The 18,414-nt window shown below is 38.2% G+C and overlaps 1 pseudogene; it reads left to right on the forward strand.

Moving 5' to 3' along the window:
* The window catches only part of LOC149151934 (adenosylhomocysteinase pseudogene), a 35,649-nt pseudogene extending 30,472 nt beyond the window's left edge, over window positions 1-5,177 (forward strand).
* The last annotated feature ends 13,237 nt before the right edge of the window (window positions 5,178-18,414 follow it).

Here is an 18,414-nt window from a genome sequence, read left to right on the forward strand (position 1 = left end):
TGGAGGAGCTTGTCTGATAGTGTCTAGCAAACTCGATTGAAGTTGAAGATCAGGAGCACTCTTCCGTGCATGACACAAGGGAGAAAAAGAGGCTCTAGATTATGATATTCAAGGAGATGCTTGAATGTGTGGAGTTTTGAGAGGTTTGCCATTGATGCCAAAGAAAGGGTCATTGCTGAATTGGAGGTAACCGTTAATATGTTGCATGTATCATGAGTCTTATTGAGAAGTTCAAGCCTTCTTAAAAGACCGCCACCAAGGAATTCACTATCCCCTGAAGTTGACTATAATCCCTTGCCTAAAATAATTCAGGATCACACAACGTGCTAAGCAAAAGCTTCAAGGCTCTCATAATGCGAGGAAGCAATTACATAGCAAAAATGAAATAGAGTATGAATAGTGTAAACATGTGCATAGATCAATAAATAATAAACATATGTATGTCTATGTGTTGATTGTATGCATATGGTATCACAATCTGTTAGGGTCCCACCCTAACCCCCTTATTTATGTAGTAGGATCAAGTCATAGTTATAGTTAAAGTAAAGAGTCAATAAAGCCCATATTAATAATTGTAAGTGGTTAACCCGCATTTAATGACGGGACCACAGTTAGTTGCAAATGAGCCATGGTATTAGATAGATGGTATTAATAAGAACCATGGTATTGCATGTATGAGTCATATATAAAGGATAGAGACTTCCTGCGAGGAGCATCGTGTCTTATTCTGTCATCGAGCTCTGCTCTATTGGAGGTTGCCCCCTCGAAGAGGCAAGTGAACATTGCTTTCTGAATAATAAAATATTTGTTGTTGTTACTCACTATTCCATGTTCTGGGTATATTTCTTCGCATATTCAGTATTCTGGTCTCGTCTTGCAGGTTAAGAGCATAACAACTGGTATCAGAGCTATTTCTAGGGCAAGTGGGATCTCCATTTCTTAGCAATTTTTTTTTTTGGCTAGAGACGTGTTCCGGCGTCTTTAAACCACGGGATCTGTCGTTGAGCGCATAAACCTGCGGATTTGGGGAGGCATGCACGCAGGAAATACAAGAGGTGGTCATGCTTGTTGGACTCCCTTGTAACCCCTGTGGGTACCCCTTCGAGTAGTAGCACATTAGACAAAACCGCGCACAGACTGTCTTCCAAGTACCCTCTGGGTATATCAGAAGCCCCCTAGCTCCTTTGAAACCTCGCCATAGATAAACCATCGGCCGTCTTGCTGCTACAGTACACCGAGAACAGCACTCAGAGAGATTACTCGCCCGTACAATAGGGTAGTCGGGTTGTACGGCTAAGGGTACGATTGATCCTCCTTAGTTAGAGCCTTGAAACATTGGGCCGAGTACTACTATCAGACCCTTATGTATATTGCGATCTATAGCACCTGACACTCCTCGAGACCATAGTTCCCTTTTCTCTCTTGGGACCACACATAATCTCTGCCAGATCAGAGCCCGCAAGGGGGTTTGCAGTAGCAGCAAACATCAATCCCGCAGTTCCGAGTTAGCAGACCAAAGTGACTCCCTATGACGCAGTTTATGGTCAATTCCCTCCTTCCCCTACTTCTTATATCAAGGGGTGCTCAAAGGTACAAGCAGTGGATCAACTCCTACAAAACCACACAACCATGCTCGCCCATCTTAAAGAGAATCTTCATCAAGCTCAAAACCGCATGAAGCAACAGGTAGATCAGCATCGCTCATAGCGCCAATTTCAAGAAGGGGATCAGGTATTTATGAGGCTACAACCATATAAGCAAACATCACTCAAAGACAAGGGTTTTCAGAAACTATCTCCAAAATTCTACGGACCATATCAAGTACTTTAGCGCATTGGAGAAGTGGCCTACAAGCTAGCTTTGCCACCCACTGCAAAAATCCATCCAGTTTTCCATGTCTCATGCCTCAAGAAAGTGATTGGGAACAATTGCAGAATTCAAACCAGTCTACCTGAATTGGATGAATAAGGGTCAATCTCGCTCCAACCTGAACAGGTCCTAGACACACGAGAATGGCACCTGCGTGGCCGCATGATCAGGGAAGTCCTCGTTAAGTGGAAAGATACCTCTCCGGAAGATGCAACCTGGGAACCAACCACTATTCTTCAGTAGTTTCCGCAGCTTCAGCCTTGAGGACAAGGCTATTCTTAAGGGGGAGGGCATGTTAGGGTCCCACCCTAACCCCCTTATTTATGTAATAGGATCGAGTCATAGTTATAGTTAAAGTAAAGAGTCAATAAATCCCATATTAATAATTGTAAGTGGTTAACCCGCATTTAATGACGGGACCACAGTTAGTTGCAAATGGGCCATGGTATTAGATAGATGGTATTAATAAGAACCATGGTATTGATCCATGGTATTGCATGTATGAGTCATATATAAAGGATAGAGACTCCCTGCGAGGAGCATCGTGTCTTATTCTGTCATCGAGCTCTGCTCTATTGGAGGTTGCCCCCTTGAAGAGGCAAGTGAACATTGCTTTCTGAATAATAAAATATTTGCTGTTGTTACTCACTATTCCATGTTTTGGGTATATTTCTTCGCATATTCGGTATTCTGGTCTCGTCTTGCAGGTTAAGAGCATAACACAATCTCAAAGATGTGTATGGTGAACTCTTATTTAGTGGGTATTTGATCCGACCTAGTGAAGGCAAAGGAGCATTAGTCATCATGGTTGATCACATGACTTAGAGGCTTCAAGTGTCCTTGAAACACTTTGTACCTTACACGAGTCATCTACATTCTTTGCATAGAAGATGACAATTGAGGTGGTGAACACATTATCTGATGATGGTTGGATGTCATTGTCCAAACATGGGTTGGGGGATGTCACTATTTTTATAAAGTCTTTGTCAAATTACATAAACCTATATCATCGTTAAATAGCCTATGTTCAATAGACATGAGCATCTTGAGTGTAAAATCTTCCCTGCTTTTACAAGAGGTTTATATGGTAGACATCTTGAAGGAATGATTTTGGAGTATTTTGATTAAGTTTTTTTGTTTTTTGTTTTTTGTTTTTAAGTATAGTTAAAGGCTTCAACCTAAGAGGATTGATGTCCTCATATTAACCAGCTTGGTGCCTGGATTGGCCTAAGAGGCTTTTTGTCCTCATTCAAGGTTGGTGCCTCGAAGAATTAAAGAACTTATATTACAAGTTGGAGCCCATATTTATAACTGAGAATGAAAGTCCTCACTATATTTAATAAAATTATTATTTTTGTTCTACTTCTTATGTTCTGGCTTAACCTTTTAATGAACATAATATGACAATTATAAGAAGTATCAATTCACCCCCCAGTATTTCCAACAAGGGTTGAGACATATTTGGACATACCAAAGCCCATGATTATGTTGTTTATGTGATAGATAAGTATTTTCCACCTGCATGTCCGCTAAGACCCTCTCTCTAGCACTGTAATTCTATAATGGTTAGAAATGGAAACAAAACTACATGTACAAACTACTTGCAATATGTTTCAACATATTTTTTTCTAAGTTGATATTCAAATTTGTCACTAGGTAATTGAGAGATTTTGCACTGATTTTTTCAAACTATTTATCATTCATAATTTAAAACCCTCATCATATAGCCTATATCAACAAGCTCATTTGCTCTCCAAGGTCACCTTCAAATAATTAGGAGGTCGAGAATAAGGGAGTGTTCTCCAAATAGATTTGTTGACCTCAAAGTGCAATGTACCAATTGTGCTTTCCACATACTCTCGAGGTGGGACATTCCTTCAACCAATCTAACAAACTCTTCAAAATAGAAACATGTGCCAAGATGGTAGCTCTCGTTTAATAAATCCATATCTATTTATAATGAGGTCATGATAAGCTCATTAGATTCTACTTATAATGGTTGTTCCAACTTACACCTCAAGCCTTGAAAATGCTCTTTCTAAATTCAACTTAGCTCGTAATCCTCTCAACATTGCCTCAATTATGGTGGATTTTTAAGGGTTTAAAACAGGTCTAGATTGGTGCATTTCTATTTTCAAACCGCTTGATTCATCTTCCAACTTATGTTGAATCAAATGATAAATACTAGCATAAATGATTCCCTCCAAGAGACTCCCATAAAAGCACTTAAAGCTAGGCTAATGTTTTCATTCCCTCCAAAAATCTAACAATTTTGAAAATACATCACAATTTTTTAATTTATATATTTTACTAAAAATATATTTATATTATCAAGATATTTTTTTTAAATATATACAATTAATATATATTGAATCAATAAATTTTGATTAACGCATTAAATTAAACAAAATAAAATAATTAATAAATATTAAATCAATAGATCCTAATTAACACATTAAAATTATGTAATTATTACATAAATCAAAATCGATTGGGCACTTTTCAAACAATTTGGTGGGAAATTTTCAAATTTCAAACGCTTCTGGAACAATTTGGTGTTGAAGCATTTTGGGACACTTTTCAGCAAACAGATAAACTGTTCGAGGAGCATTAGCTGGTGTACACATTTACAGATAGATGATTAACTTCACTATCCTCGGGAGTATTGTGGAGCATTAACAGGTGAAAGGGCTCTTGACTGGGGTCCTGGCGGTGGCCCTGAAAGGGCTCTTGACTGGGGTCCTGGTGGTGGCCCTGATCTGATTGTTAATGACGGTGGTGATGCAAATTTGTTGATCCATGAGGGGGTCTAGGCCGAGGAGGAGTTTGCCAAGACTAGTAAGGTGCCAGATCCGAAGTCTACCACGAATCTGGAGTTTCAAATGGTTTTGGGATTGATCAAGGAGAGCATCAAGGTGGATCCTTTGTGGTACCACAAGATGAAGGATAGATTGGTTGGTGTTTCTGTTGAGACAACTACTAGTGTTAAGAGGCTTTATCATATGCAAGCCAGTGGGACATTGATGTTCCCTGCTATCAATGTTAATGACTCTGTTACCAAGAGCAAGTTTGATAACTTATATGGATGTAGACACTCTCTCCCAGATGGTCTGATGAGAGCCACAGATGTCATGATTGCTGGTAAGGTTGTTGTTGTGTGTGGATATGGAGATGTTGGAAAGGGTTGTGCTGCAGCTCTAAAGGTTGCTGGAGCTAGAGTCATTGTTACATAAATTGATTCATTAACAGGTGAGATGCTTCTGAAAATAACCCTTCCACACCATAAAACATGTTTACAAGCTATGTAGTTACAACCATTCCTGCGAGGCCCGATCTTCTATGGATTTTGCAAGGCGCGATATTCCATGGCTTTTGCCTAAAACAGGTATTTTTTTCTTCTTCTCAAAATTATCTCCTTGAATAAATTATCATCTCCAGTAGGTGAAAATGGAAAAAATTTCTCCGGTCTCTCCTTGATAAGGATTACACTTTTTCCCTGCATAAAAGATAGGCGGTAGAACTGCAGGGCACTTCAATCGATAAATTTTCCTTTAAGTTAGATTGAATACACAAGCAATTGTTCCAGTAATGGGAAATGTAATGCTCGAGACAATAACAGGGGTCAAACTAATTGACCCGAAGTTTGACCTTCAAAACTAGGATACCAGACAACCTGAACTTTAACCCTACTTTTGGAACAGGACACCATGCAGAAGGCACACCGGTCCAGATATGCTCTTTAGTAGTCCATGCCAGCCATACCATCTCTCATACCTGGGACTTCCTTCTTATCCTTCAGAATCACAACAATGATGCACTTTGTTGTGGTTAACAATGAAGACACACTTGCAGCATCAACCAAAATAGCTCTGGTCTCTTTCAGGGGATCAATAATCTCTGCCTTCACCTTATCAATGTATTCACCTTAGTCGGCATCGTAGCCAAGGTCAAGATTATATTGCTCAGTAATTTCCCAACAACCACTGCACCTTCCACACCAGCATTTGCAACAATTGTACATGAAAACATCTTCAATCGTATATGCAGTTTGACCTTCCTGAGGCAGAGTTCGTCATTTTTTCTGGAGGCAGGGTTTGGACCCTTTCCTGAAGTAATTTGGGCCTTCACTTCCTTATTTTTATGTGATGCTAATTCATGTAGATCTATAGACTGAATTATAACATCCTTGACAATATCTTATAGATCGTTTTCTTTCAAAAACAATGTTACCTTGGCTTTTGATGACACCTATCTGGAGGAACCATCTAATTTGTCCTCAAATCTGGGACTTGATGCTGCCATCTCTGAGATCTATTTTACAAACTTTGCAGATATGAAAATAAAACAACAAAAATATACCCGCAAGAGTGGTTAGTCCTTCAAGCAACAATAATGAAACCCTCTAACTGCTGGTCTTTGATTTTGGTAGTTGATCTATTGTTGTAAACCCTCGAGAATCTCAATTAGAGATGATCCTCTTATACCATGTAAAATTTTTCTAATTCAAGAGGACAACTGCCCTGTGTTTCTTTCTCAAATAACTCAAATCTTGAATTACTTTAATAACTGAATAAAATTCTGAACATGCAACAGTCACACATATAACTGGAAAACCTAAACAGTGGACTCAGAATAGCTTTCAAGTACACACATAATTCTGTCCTTCAAATCATCTTATCATTAATGATCAAAACTTACAAGGACACGTCAAAATTGAGGTTTTCAGCTTCTTGGACACTCAGATCTGCTCTATCTCCTTGTTGGATACTCAAACCCACACTTTACTGAATTGTTGTACAACATTGTTCAATATGGATTCTGATCTGACCTTGGCTCCTCTCCTGTGCTTTGAATCTGCTCAACTGATCTTTCTCTAATCTCGTCTTTTTGATGTTCAAAAATGTTTGCATACAACTTCTCTCATCTTGTTCTATTTATGCTATCAGACTCTAATTGAAAAAATTAATCTCCCTTATCTTAGCAACTAATCTCTTTAATCCGAGCAACCACCTGTTCTCAACAATTATGTGTACAGCTAAGATTAGATCAAATACAAATCACTGATATTCTGAAAATATCTAGAATATTTCATTTAGATTTCTAAGAGTTTGGAGATTGAGTGAAATTGATCTTTCACTTTTATTTACTAAGTGAAATTACAAGATGGTATTATTTCACAGTTTTACGGTCACCAAAAGTTGTATTGAACCACTTCTCACACATTCACACCTTTCGTGTAAGAAGTTCCTACATGAGTTACACTTATCGACATACCCTGTATCCCTTGTACCCAGTTCCAAATCAAAGCAAAGGTCTTAGCAGAATGCCATTTCTCACATGCTGCTGGTCACACTGGCTTCTTTAAGACATATAACAACAAGAGCAATTTCTTTTAGAATGGGCTCTAATAAGAGGTGAAAAATATTTGTTGCTTCATGTGAGACTTATTAGAGGAATAAAACGGAGACTGTGAGAAGTTCAAGACTAATGTATGCCTTGCCCATTTTGAATAAAAGGTGATAATGATAATCCATTAACATTGTCTTTAGAAGTTTGCTTCAGGCCAGAGGGAGAATCTCCATCTTTGTTATTTCTAGGGTGCTACTAACAAATTCTCACACGTTGTTGAACTATTCATGCCACATGTTTATAGGCTTCATGGATTTAAGAAAAATCAGTTTGGAGTTAGAAGAGCCAACTAGGTTTAAAGAGAAATTTAAGGCTGAATGGCAGCTTTAGGGTAACAAAAATTAGTGGTATTAATTTGAAATTTTAACAAAATAAAGTTTATTGTGTAAAATTGGTTATCCCACATGCAAGAGATAAGTGAGCTTGCGTGAAGGCTTTAGACGGGCTCTTAAGATTGATACAAAAGTATATTTGGGAATGTTTTCATGTGGGTAATTTGTGAGAAACGGATTCCTAGGTCAAGTGCAGTGTCCATATTCCTCTTGGACAGGCATGGATTCACATCTAAACCTATCTAGGAAAGCATTTTGGGGTAATGCTTCAAAAAATGTGCCTCGAGTGGCTTCACCATGGAGAAAACTTTCATTGGCATAAGGTGTGAATTTTGAGGGGTATTTATTGGTGCCTAAGTAATCGGATTCGTTAAAAAGGGGCCACGTGTTTGAATCCTGCAAATCGGACACGATTCGTTGGGGATTCGAATCCCAGCAGGGGACATGTCGTGTCCTAACGGGACACGTACGAATCCCGTACGTGTCCCGTTAGGACACAACGTGTCCCAATTCTAGGATTCGAATCCCCAAAAATGAAACCCACTTAGGTACACATGCAAGCTTGGGTGACTTTACCAAGATAAATACAACCAAATGGATCGTTCTATAGTGTTGCAAGTTAACTGCATTCCATTGTAATGTTCCCATAATGGGGATGGATATGCCTGATGCACAATGATAACAGGAAGCGTCTTGTCAAAACAAAATAAAGTTCACTATGGGTGGCTATTGGCCAAAGAGACCACTGACCACAAGCTAGCAAATCAGACTTGCATCGATACCACTTGTGACATAACCCTGCAATATCATAATACGCCATGGGGAAAAAGGGCAATATTATAGTCCAAAGGTTAAAAAGGAAAGAAACTATACAATATATGTAAAAGATACAACATATTACATGTAGACAAGAAGATTATCATCTATATAGGATATGACAAACCTAGATATCCTAATGGATGCAATTCTACACAATAGTTTTTTAAAATAATAATAATTATTAGATATATTGCATCAAACTAAGAACTATCAATGTCAATTTCAATAGGTTATTATATCACAAGGAATACAAATGTTGAACACAAATCATACTTGAGGCCCTCAAAAGCTCTGTCTAGCCTAAGTCCACAACTATATGCATGTTTTCTTTTGGTGAATTGATTAGATGGATGAGCACTATTCAACACCTACATGAATTCCTTTAGAATTTATTAGAAAGGAAACAATAAGAGATTAACATTTAGCTACAAAGGTATTGGCCTTGTTGCCATTCATCATTACTGGGAATTAGCAAATCCAAGGAACCATAAAAAGAAACACTAGCTTGGATTTATCCTTCATCCATCAATTAAGTGAGTTGCCTCTCTAATTTGGCATTCTCCATGATGGAAGTACAGTAAACAAATACATTAGGTTACTATGAGTATCATTAATGAGAATTTGTGTAAGAAATATCTAATTTTTAATATATATATATAGATATATATATATATATATATATATATATATATATATATATATAGATATATATATATATATATATATATATATATATATATTAATAAAATAATATATAACGAATCCTAAGTGTCCTATTCTGGGGGGTCAACGTGTCCAAATCCGACACTCGAATCCCCGTATCCAACGAATCTTGAATCCCCGTGTCAGGTGACTTAGATTGGCACAAGGTGTGAAATCTGAGGGGTATTTATTCTGCCAAAATCGCTCAAGACATGCACCATGGAGCAGAGTTTCATTGGCATAAGGTGTGAACTTGACGGGTATTTATTCTGCCAAAATTGCTCAGGACATACACCCAATCTAATCCCTTTAGATCAAAGTGAGAATGGAACCCTGGTGGACAGCAAAGCACTTGTTCACCTCACCAGTGAGTCAATCATCCATGGGCAAGAAAAGCCATTTTATCCTATATATTGTTGAAGCATTTTCTTTTTCATATTAATAAAGGCTTTGTTTTGAGGGTTTTCCACAAATATTTGAATGTTGTTCTTCTTTATTGTCAAATATTCAACATTTTATTCCAAAATTCAGAAATTTTTATTTTTATTTTTATTTATTTATTTATTTATTTTATTTATTTAATTATTTATTTATTATTAAAAAAATTTATTTTTTTTTCAGATTTCAGGTATTTCAAAACATTTTTTCCTGGGGAAAAGTATCATAATTTTCATTATCAAGTAAAATTACATGTTTTAAATGCCATAGGCATATGCAGAAAAGTGACCGTGGTCATCCGAGAACTGTTTTGTATTGTAGAAATCTATACGAAAAACCCAAAGAAGGGCGTGCTGATAGTATCTGATCATATACATTATTATTTACATATTCAATTTTTTTCAAAATTTCACCCATGGTGATCACTGTTCTATAGACAAAAAAATAAATAACATAAATAGATACATTAGGGCTTGTCAACCCTCTGCAGTTCCTGATCCATGTATGGTCTATGGAAATACTAGTAGATCTGTTCTGGTGTGTGCTCCCTGATCAACCATTCCCCTCTAGGATGATGCGTTCCCACTTTTTAAAGTCGGTTCGCAGGTTCATTGCACTCCTTGTAGATATGAGCACATGAAACATGATCAAAATATGTTTTTAAAAACAAAACATCATCCAATATGGTTCTTAGTGTATACGCATGGCATGTGGAAATGCAGTTGAACCAGTTAATAACAATCTTGGAGTCCCCATAAACTTGTAAATATCTACAATTTTTGTTTATAGCAAAATATAAAAGATGACGAAGTGTAAGGAGCTCCGCAAAGTTATTTGTGCCACCTCCCAACCCCATACAAATATTGAAATAATGTGTCTGAGATATATGGAGGATAATGCCACCGCCACAACCCTATTCCTATGCTGATTCGTCGAAATAGGCCCAAGGGTACGCTTTGTCTATGACCTCCGGGGTGATGGTTTGAATCTTGGCAACTTGTTCATCAACTGGAATTTCCATATAATCATTACAAATCTTAGGAATAATCAAAGGCCAGATTATATGCTTCCCACGAAATATGTTGTTGTTCCTGCTCATCCATATGTGCCAGCACACCATTAATGGAAGATTTCGGGATCTTGGGTTTGGAGCTTCAGCCCACCACTGGTTCCAGGCATTTAGTATACCATCGCCAGCCCAAGTAAGTGATAAATTAAGAGTATGTAACACCTGCGCCTAGACCTGTTGTGTTGTAGGGCAGGAGAGAAAGAGATGGTGATTTGATTCCTCCTCCTCACGACATAATACACACCATGTAGGTCCCTGAAAAGATCGTTTTCTGAGATTAGTTCCGGTTGGGGTTTTGTCCATAATGATGTTCCACATCAAAAGACGAGTACCCGATGGGCCTTTTAGCTTCCATATGCTGCTCCACTAGTTATCCAAAGAATCAGGTTTATGGCTAGCATGGATAATAGGATATCCATCCTTTGGAGTATAGATCCCCTTCTGTGCAAAACCCCAAAGCAGTTTGTCATCCTCATCCCTTAGTCTCACATGGGATTCAATTAAAGCCGTCGAATATCTCCTCCACTCCACATGCCACTGATCTGGTATATCTAGGTTCTCCATTTTTATATGTAGTGGTGTTGTATAGGTCCCCGATCTGTGTGATGTTTGCCACTCCATTACGATTTAGGAAGGCAATCAAGCTAGGAGGGAGATGGTGTGAGTTTCCGCAACCAATCCATGGATCAGTCCCAATGCGGATAGACATGTCGTTGCCGATTTGCCAAGTAAGACCCCTTCTTATGATGGGAAGGGTATTTATAACAACCCTCCAAATCACTGATATTCCTTTCTTGTTCCAAGTAGGTAATATTAACCAGTCCATGATTGTGCGCAACCATATGTATTTATAGGTAACCAGATTTGACCAAAGGCTCTTGTGCTTCAGGAGAAGCCATCTTAATTTGGCTGCAAGTTCTTGAGCAAAGGTAGAGAGGTTCTTGAGGCCCCAACCCCCCCATTTTTTGGGAGTTGCAATTCTACTTCATTTGACCCACACATAGGGTTTTCCCTCCTTGTGACCCTTCCATGAGAAGTGGCAGCAAACTTGTTGAATCCTTTGTAATATACCTGGGGGATCTAGACCAGAGACATCCATAAGACTGGTGTTGCTTCCAGAACCGATTTAATGAGCACCAGTCTACTTGCTCTGGATAGTAGATGAAGGCTCCAAATATTTAATCTTCTTTCCACCTTGACAATCAACCAGGTCCAATCTGCAATTTTGTATCCATCTGCTTTTATCCTGAAACCCAAGTACTTCAATCCATCCTCCATTGTCAGGTTTTGGAAGGGGATGTTTTGGAGTGCATGATAGGTCTCCTATTGAGTACAAGCTGAGAGAGATATAGTGGATTTGGCCCCATTTATTTCCATCCCTGTTGCGGCACAAAAAACATTCAACACTTCAGAGAGAGTGTTGTTGTCTTGAATTCCTCCATCTAAGAAGATGAGCATGTCATCCACAAAGAGCAGATGTGTTAGAGTGCATTGCTCCATGATCTTGAGACCCTTGAGCCTCCCGACTCTTTTTTCTGATGCAATCAGCTTGCTTAAGCCTTCCATCACAATAAGAAAAAGCAATGGGGAGAGAGGACACCCCTGCTTGATTCCTCGCTTCGCCTGAAAGGGATGGGAGACTGATCCATTGATTAAGGTTCCAAAAGATATAGATGTAATGCAACACATTATCCATCTGATATAAACTAGTAGAAAGCCCAGGTGAGTAAGGATCATCCTTAAGAATAACCAGCTGACCCTGTCAAAAGCCTTTGAGAGGTCAATCTTGAGCATCACCCCTTTAAGCTTCTTCTGTTTGATGGAGTGTAAGGCCTCTTGTGTTGTGCCGATGGCCTCAAGGATTTGTCGATTGTGTAGGAAGGCAAACTGTTTCGAGGAGATGTTGCCTGATAGGATCAGCTTGATGCGGTTAGCAATGATCTTCGCAATAATTTTACATAGGCAGTTACATAGGGATATAGGCCTGAAGTCATTGAAGGATGGTTGGGATTCCATCTTGGGAATCAGGGCTATATAGGTGGAATTTATAGGTTCATACCTTTTGCCCGATGAACGACATTCCTCGATCACATCGGGTAGATCCGGTCCAATAATGTCAAAGAATGTAAGATAGAATTCCATGGACCAACCATCTGGCCCCGGACTTTTGTCCTTCTTAAACCACTTCAGGGTGCCCTCCAGTTCCCCCATAGTAACAGGTTTTATGAGATCCTCCACCAAGTCAGGTTCCACAAATCTGGGAAAATGCCCTACAATGCTAATGATATCAGCTAGAGGTGTGCCTGGTGGGGCTTCGAACAACTACTTGAAGTGAGTGTTACCCAGTCATGCCAGTTGATTATAAGTTTTAGCAATTAGACCCTGTTTCGTAGGCATTTTCTAGATAATAATGTTGGATTTCCTTCCATTTGCAAATTTATGGAAGAATTTTGTAATTCCATCCCCCGCTTGTAACCAAATTGCCCTGCTTCTGAGTCTCCAAGTTTCTTCTCGATCCAGCAAAATATTTGATCTTTGGGTTTCCAAGTTCACAAGGTGTATTTTTGTTGTTATAGAGGTGACCCTCTTCCCTGTTCATCCATTAGAGTGGCCAGCTGATTTTTAGTGTCACCAAGGGTACACCAAACTTTGTGTGTAAGATCTCCAATAAAGAGAGTTACTTTACTTCATTGTTACTCCAGAATGAAGTCTTTTCTCTTAACCTGTCATTAACTCTGTCAGTATTAACTATTTAACATGTTCTTTAATTTTTTTAAACCATCAGCAGATTGTTGTTGTAGTTGGTGCATTTTTAGTGGGAAGATACCATTTTGTTTGAATGCTTTATTTAGTTTATTTTTTACACAAATGTTCTTATGAACAGTATTTCTATGGATGTCACGGTTTGTTAAAAGTGAGGACTCATAAATAGTGAGCACCTTATTCACATCGACCTACTCATTCTTTAAACTTTATATTGAATCACAATGCAGGAAATTCCAGGGATGCTCCTCGCTTCAGTGCTCTGTTCTGATTACCGAAAGAATAGGGATCTTGGCAATGATACAAAATTGCCTGTTATGAGGGGCTGCAAGTATTTTTGGCATGCACTTTCAGGATATACGACTGGTTTGATTGCTGCTCTTGCTGCAGGAATCTTGACACGATTACCACAGCCTGCACTTCTGTATTTGGTATTGATTAGCATCATGCACTTTAAACTGGATAAATTGCAAGTTAAAAATATATTTCTTTGGCATCTTCATTGTGCTCCGGTATTCCTCAGTTACAAACTAGAAAGTTTTCATGTCATTGTCTACTTTGAGAATATGAATGAACTTGCATAGATTCACCTTGAGAATATCTTATTGGGAACCTGTTTTATTTTTTTCTTGTCAGTTCACTCACTTATTTCTTCCATTTTCTTTTTAGTATCCTTAGATGAAATGGCATTTTTAAAATTTTTGGAATGGGTTATAGTTGTTAGGAAGTATTGAATAGTTCAGAGTATTCCTTCTTTCATGTATGAATGTAGTTGTTTACCTTTGGACACATATTAATAGAAAGTGTATTCTGTCTCCCATTAAGAGATTTTTGGAATTGCCTTGCACTATATTATAATCAGTATTTTGACCTTCAATCAAAATGAATGAGTACGTCTTCCATAATTTTCCAGGGTTCTAACATTAGATAATACTCTGACTGCATTTGATTTCATGTATAAAATGTATTTTCCCATTGGATGTTACATGGTATTTCTGATGCCCGCCTCTGGTATTGTAGTCATTTGGAGTCAATGAGTTTACACCAGATTCTTTGTTTAGAGACTTGAGGTGTTTGGATGTTTCTAATATTGTGTAATTGCAGTGATGAATGAACCGATAAGTTTGACCCAAGTAATGGTACAAAACTTTTGTTTAAGGTCCATTTTTGTTGATTTAACTTCATCCTATTGCCATTGAAAAATTAGAGCCTTCAAGGTCATGCACATTTGATCCAGAAGACCAATAATACCCACAAATGGTCATTTCTCATTCAAAAATTGAACACATAGTGAAGGGAATTAGAAAGATGGAACCTGATTGTTTTATAGTGGTCCACTATAAGTAACGTCTTAGAGTTTGTTTATGAAATATAATGCCCAGAAATTGATACACAGACACAACACTTCATAACGGTGCTTGTATCACCATCAAACCCTAAACCCCATAAGCTGAGTGGTCAGAGCAGCCAGATCTTGTTTATGACTAGGTTGAGAAACGTCCTCTTGCTGGTTTCAAGATCATTTTGACCTATATCATCGATCATTCCAAAGTGCACCTTTTCCAGGCCCCAAAATTGTCCCTCAGCATTAACTTCATGTGGATTTGTTAGAGGTTCGTTGTCTACATTTCCTTTTAAAAATCTAGTGCATGAATGATTGTCCACATGTTCATGAAGAAGAGAACATCTTTGCATTTGATGTGGTCCAGAGAGAAATTTTTTATTTGGTCAAGTCTGTATTCTTCATCAATTATTTTCTTGACACCGTTTTCATTCTCAGCACTGTAGTTGTATATGTCATCGAGGGTTTAATTACAGGTTTCATCAATCTTCTGGGCTGTCCAACTTTGTTATTGTCAACAATAGACCCATCTAGAGGTGGAAATGGATCTGTATGAATGAAAGCTTCAATAATTGTGTGTTTATAACATACCCTTTGTTTGTCTACCAAGGAATATCCAATGGATCTGTATGACTGAAAGCTTATAACATACCCTTTGTTCGTCTACCAAGGAATATCCATCACATATGTCAATAACATTTTCTTCCAGATGAGTATTGACAGTAAAAGGAAGAGACTTCCCTATCCAATTAGGCTTGAGGAATAAATTCAGATTGTAGGCATAAAAAATAGCAGGACTGTCGGATTCCATGATATAGGATCTTTGAGGATTGAACTATAATATTAATTGTTTCTTCACTCAGATAATAATAATGGTCACATTATTACTTTGCTGGCTTTGAAAAACCTTTTGAGTTTATTGACCTCAAACTGTAGGAAATCATGATTACTTCCATTTATTTCTTATACGATCATGATTAACATCAAAGTGCAACGTGGGGGTTACATTACTCCTCAAACTCACAATGAAATGTTGAGGTGCCAAGTATATTACCATGAAAGCCTACAGCGCCCTTAATTTCAGTGTCTATGAAAATAGAATTAGTGTGATTGAACTATATTTCTGTGACTTCAAAAGTGTTTTCAGGATTTAAATTATCAGCAAGGGAAGCATGATCTTCATTATCCTTTTCATATGGTTGATCTTTTGGGGTAGAAACATGGTTTCTACCTGTCTAGAACTGCATATGGGTTGTATCATCACTGGAAATATTAAAAAATTCTTCATTTCCTCTGTTTATCACTTTGTCATGTAGGAAATCATGACTGGCATCCTCACAATGGTGAAATTTTTTATCATGCTCCTTGTTTTCATGCAAATCATTCATAGAATCTAGGACAGATACATCAACATATAGTTGTTCTTTGATGAGGATGGGGTTTATTGTGGGGCCACGTTGGTCACAAGTAGCCTGTCCATCAAGAACTAATCTTGTGAATTTGAAGTGTCTTTTTCAGTGATACTGTTATCCTTTGTTGCAAATATCTTCAATTTCTCGTAATATTTCTGAGTTTTTCAGATTTAAGTTTATGCTTGCTTATTTTACCCAATATTCACCTTGATTTCATTGACGGTTTCCTTTGATTTTGAATAACATATATGCTGTTATCGTCTTCAAGAGAGGTGGGAGCTTATTCTTCTTGTACGTCTACCACAAGGTCTTGAAAGGTATTTTCATATCATCGGAACCCAGGGCCCCAATGCTCGAGAAAGCCCTCAATTAGACCAACAATAGAATATATTCCCTTTGGACTACCGGATCTAAACCAAGCCTTTGTTTTTCCTCAAGATAGTATAGAATTAACCTCATGCATAACGTATATATATTCTTTTGAGAAGAGTATATATATTATTTTCAATCCATGTCCTTGCCTTGTGTTATCACTGAAAATTCTGTTACCAAAAATTGCTCAGATTAGCTTAAGGGCAAAGTGTTTTCGCAGCGCATGAACCCTTTTAGTTGTTTCGCAGCGCTACCTGTTTGGGTGATTTCATAGCGTGCTACGAAATTGGGGATTTGTTCAAACAATAAATCAGGTCATCACTCTGGATCATTTGTGAGGTATTTTCCAATTTACTTTCACCTGATGATAAGGTTCTTGCCCGAATGGTGCTTACTACTATTGATACTGCAGTGTTTAGAGCCATACAAGAGCCTTTTGGTCCATCACATTCAGTTGTTCAGTTGCAGCCCATTAAGATTAATCTTCAAAAGGAATCATGTTTAAGAATTACTTCTTTTGTGGCTGATGGCATTGTGGTAAATCCTGGTGAGGCTTTACCTGATACTTCGGTGAACGCCCTCTACTTCAGTCTCAAGGAGATTGACCCTACTATTCCGGTAGATGCAGTAAAGCTAGAACGAGACATTTGCAAAATTGTTGATAACTGTTCACATGCAGCAAGAACTTTCAAAATGTGAAACACAGAGGTTGCTAAGCCTTATACTTTACAAAGTAGTTGATCCCTCAAGACAAATAAGAGATGATGCCTTGCAAATGTTTGAGACCCTGTCTATTAGAGAGTGGGTAGAAGAAGTTGAAAGCGCAGGTCGATATCGGGCAGCAGTTGTTGGCAGTCTTCCAGATTCCTATCAACAGTTCCAATATCAACTCTCTGCAAAGCTAGCAAAGGGGTATAAAAGTTGCGAGGGATCTTGGATCTAAAGAAGGATCATGTCATGCTTGCTGGAGCGCTAGCTAGTCATATTGACTTTGGAACGCAGATTGAAATCATTAGCGGTGCTAATGCAAGTTCTGCACAGCCTCGTTTTTATTTCTTACTTTGCATCTAGTACTTATCCAATTTCCTAAAAGAAAATAAAGGGTTTCCTAGTGATCAAACTCCAATACAAGAGGGTGGAGAGTCAAGTTTCTGCATTGAGGATTGAACAACAGCAACGTGCACACATGGCACGCATCCGAGCAGGGTAATGAACACATGACAGCATACATCCTAATACATCTAGCAGATCACACTCTTTTCTATATGAGAAATTAGGCTTTCAATAAGTCTACAGAACTTGTTTTGTTGTGATTCTAATTGTCTTCACCATCCAAATGTCATCAACGAAGACAATCCCAATTGAAATCCAGTATGAATCGTTTTGAATGGATGGAATTTGCATATATCAGATGTTAACATTGCACAGTCCTGTTGTAGTAGGAGCATTCAAGGCCGCTCAATCCATTTCATGCATATCACTCCCACTCTACAGTTGATGGAGGTTTCGAGGTTATGACATAAGCTATTCTATTTACTCCACGAACACTGTTGCAAATCTACGCAGAAACCTCTGCAAGGAACTTAGGATCAAACTAATACCAATCTACGGTCTTTCCATCCTCGCAATGTTGTGACAATCCAACTGGAATTGAAAATAGACTTCACAGAAGAGATCAAGAAATTAGGGCTCAACCGAGACTCTAGAGCGTTCACGGGCTTGAATCACTGTTTTGAGCATCAGTTGGAATTCTTTCCGGCACTTCGTTTGGAAGTTTTCTTCACTGCATTCGATTTCTTTGTTCGTTGTGATCGCAGCAGGTGCAGGAGAAGGGGCATGTCATAGATCAGCAGAGTCTCGAGGAACTTGTCGAGGATATGACCAAAT

Source organism: Pinus tabuliformis, chromosome 9 (genome assembly GCF_031772625.1).
Source record: "Pinus tabuliformis cultivar Carrire ecotype Pingquan chromosome 9, CPIR1, whole genome shotgun sequence".
Taxonomy (NCBI): domain Eukaryota; kingdom Viridiplantae; phylum Streptophyta; class Pinopsida; order Pinales; family Pinaceae; genus Pinus; species Pinus tabuliformis.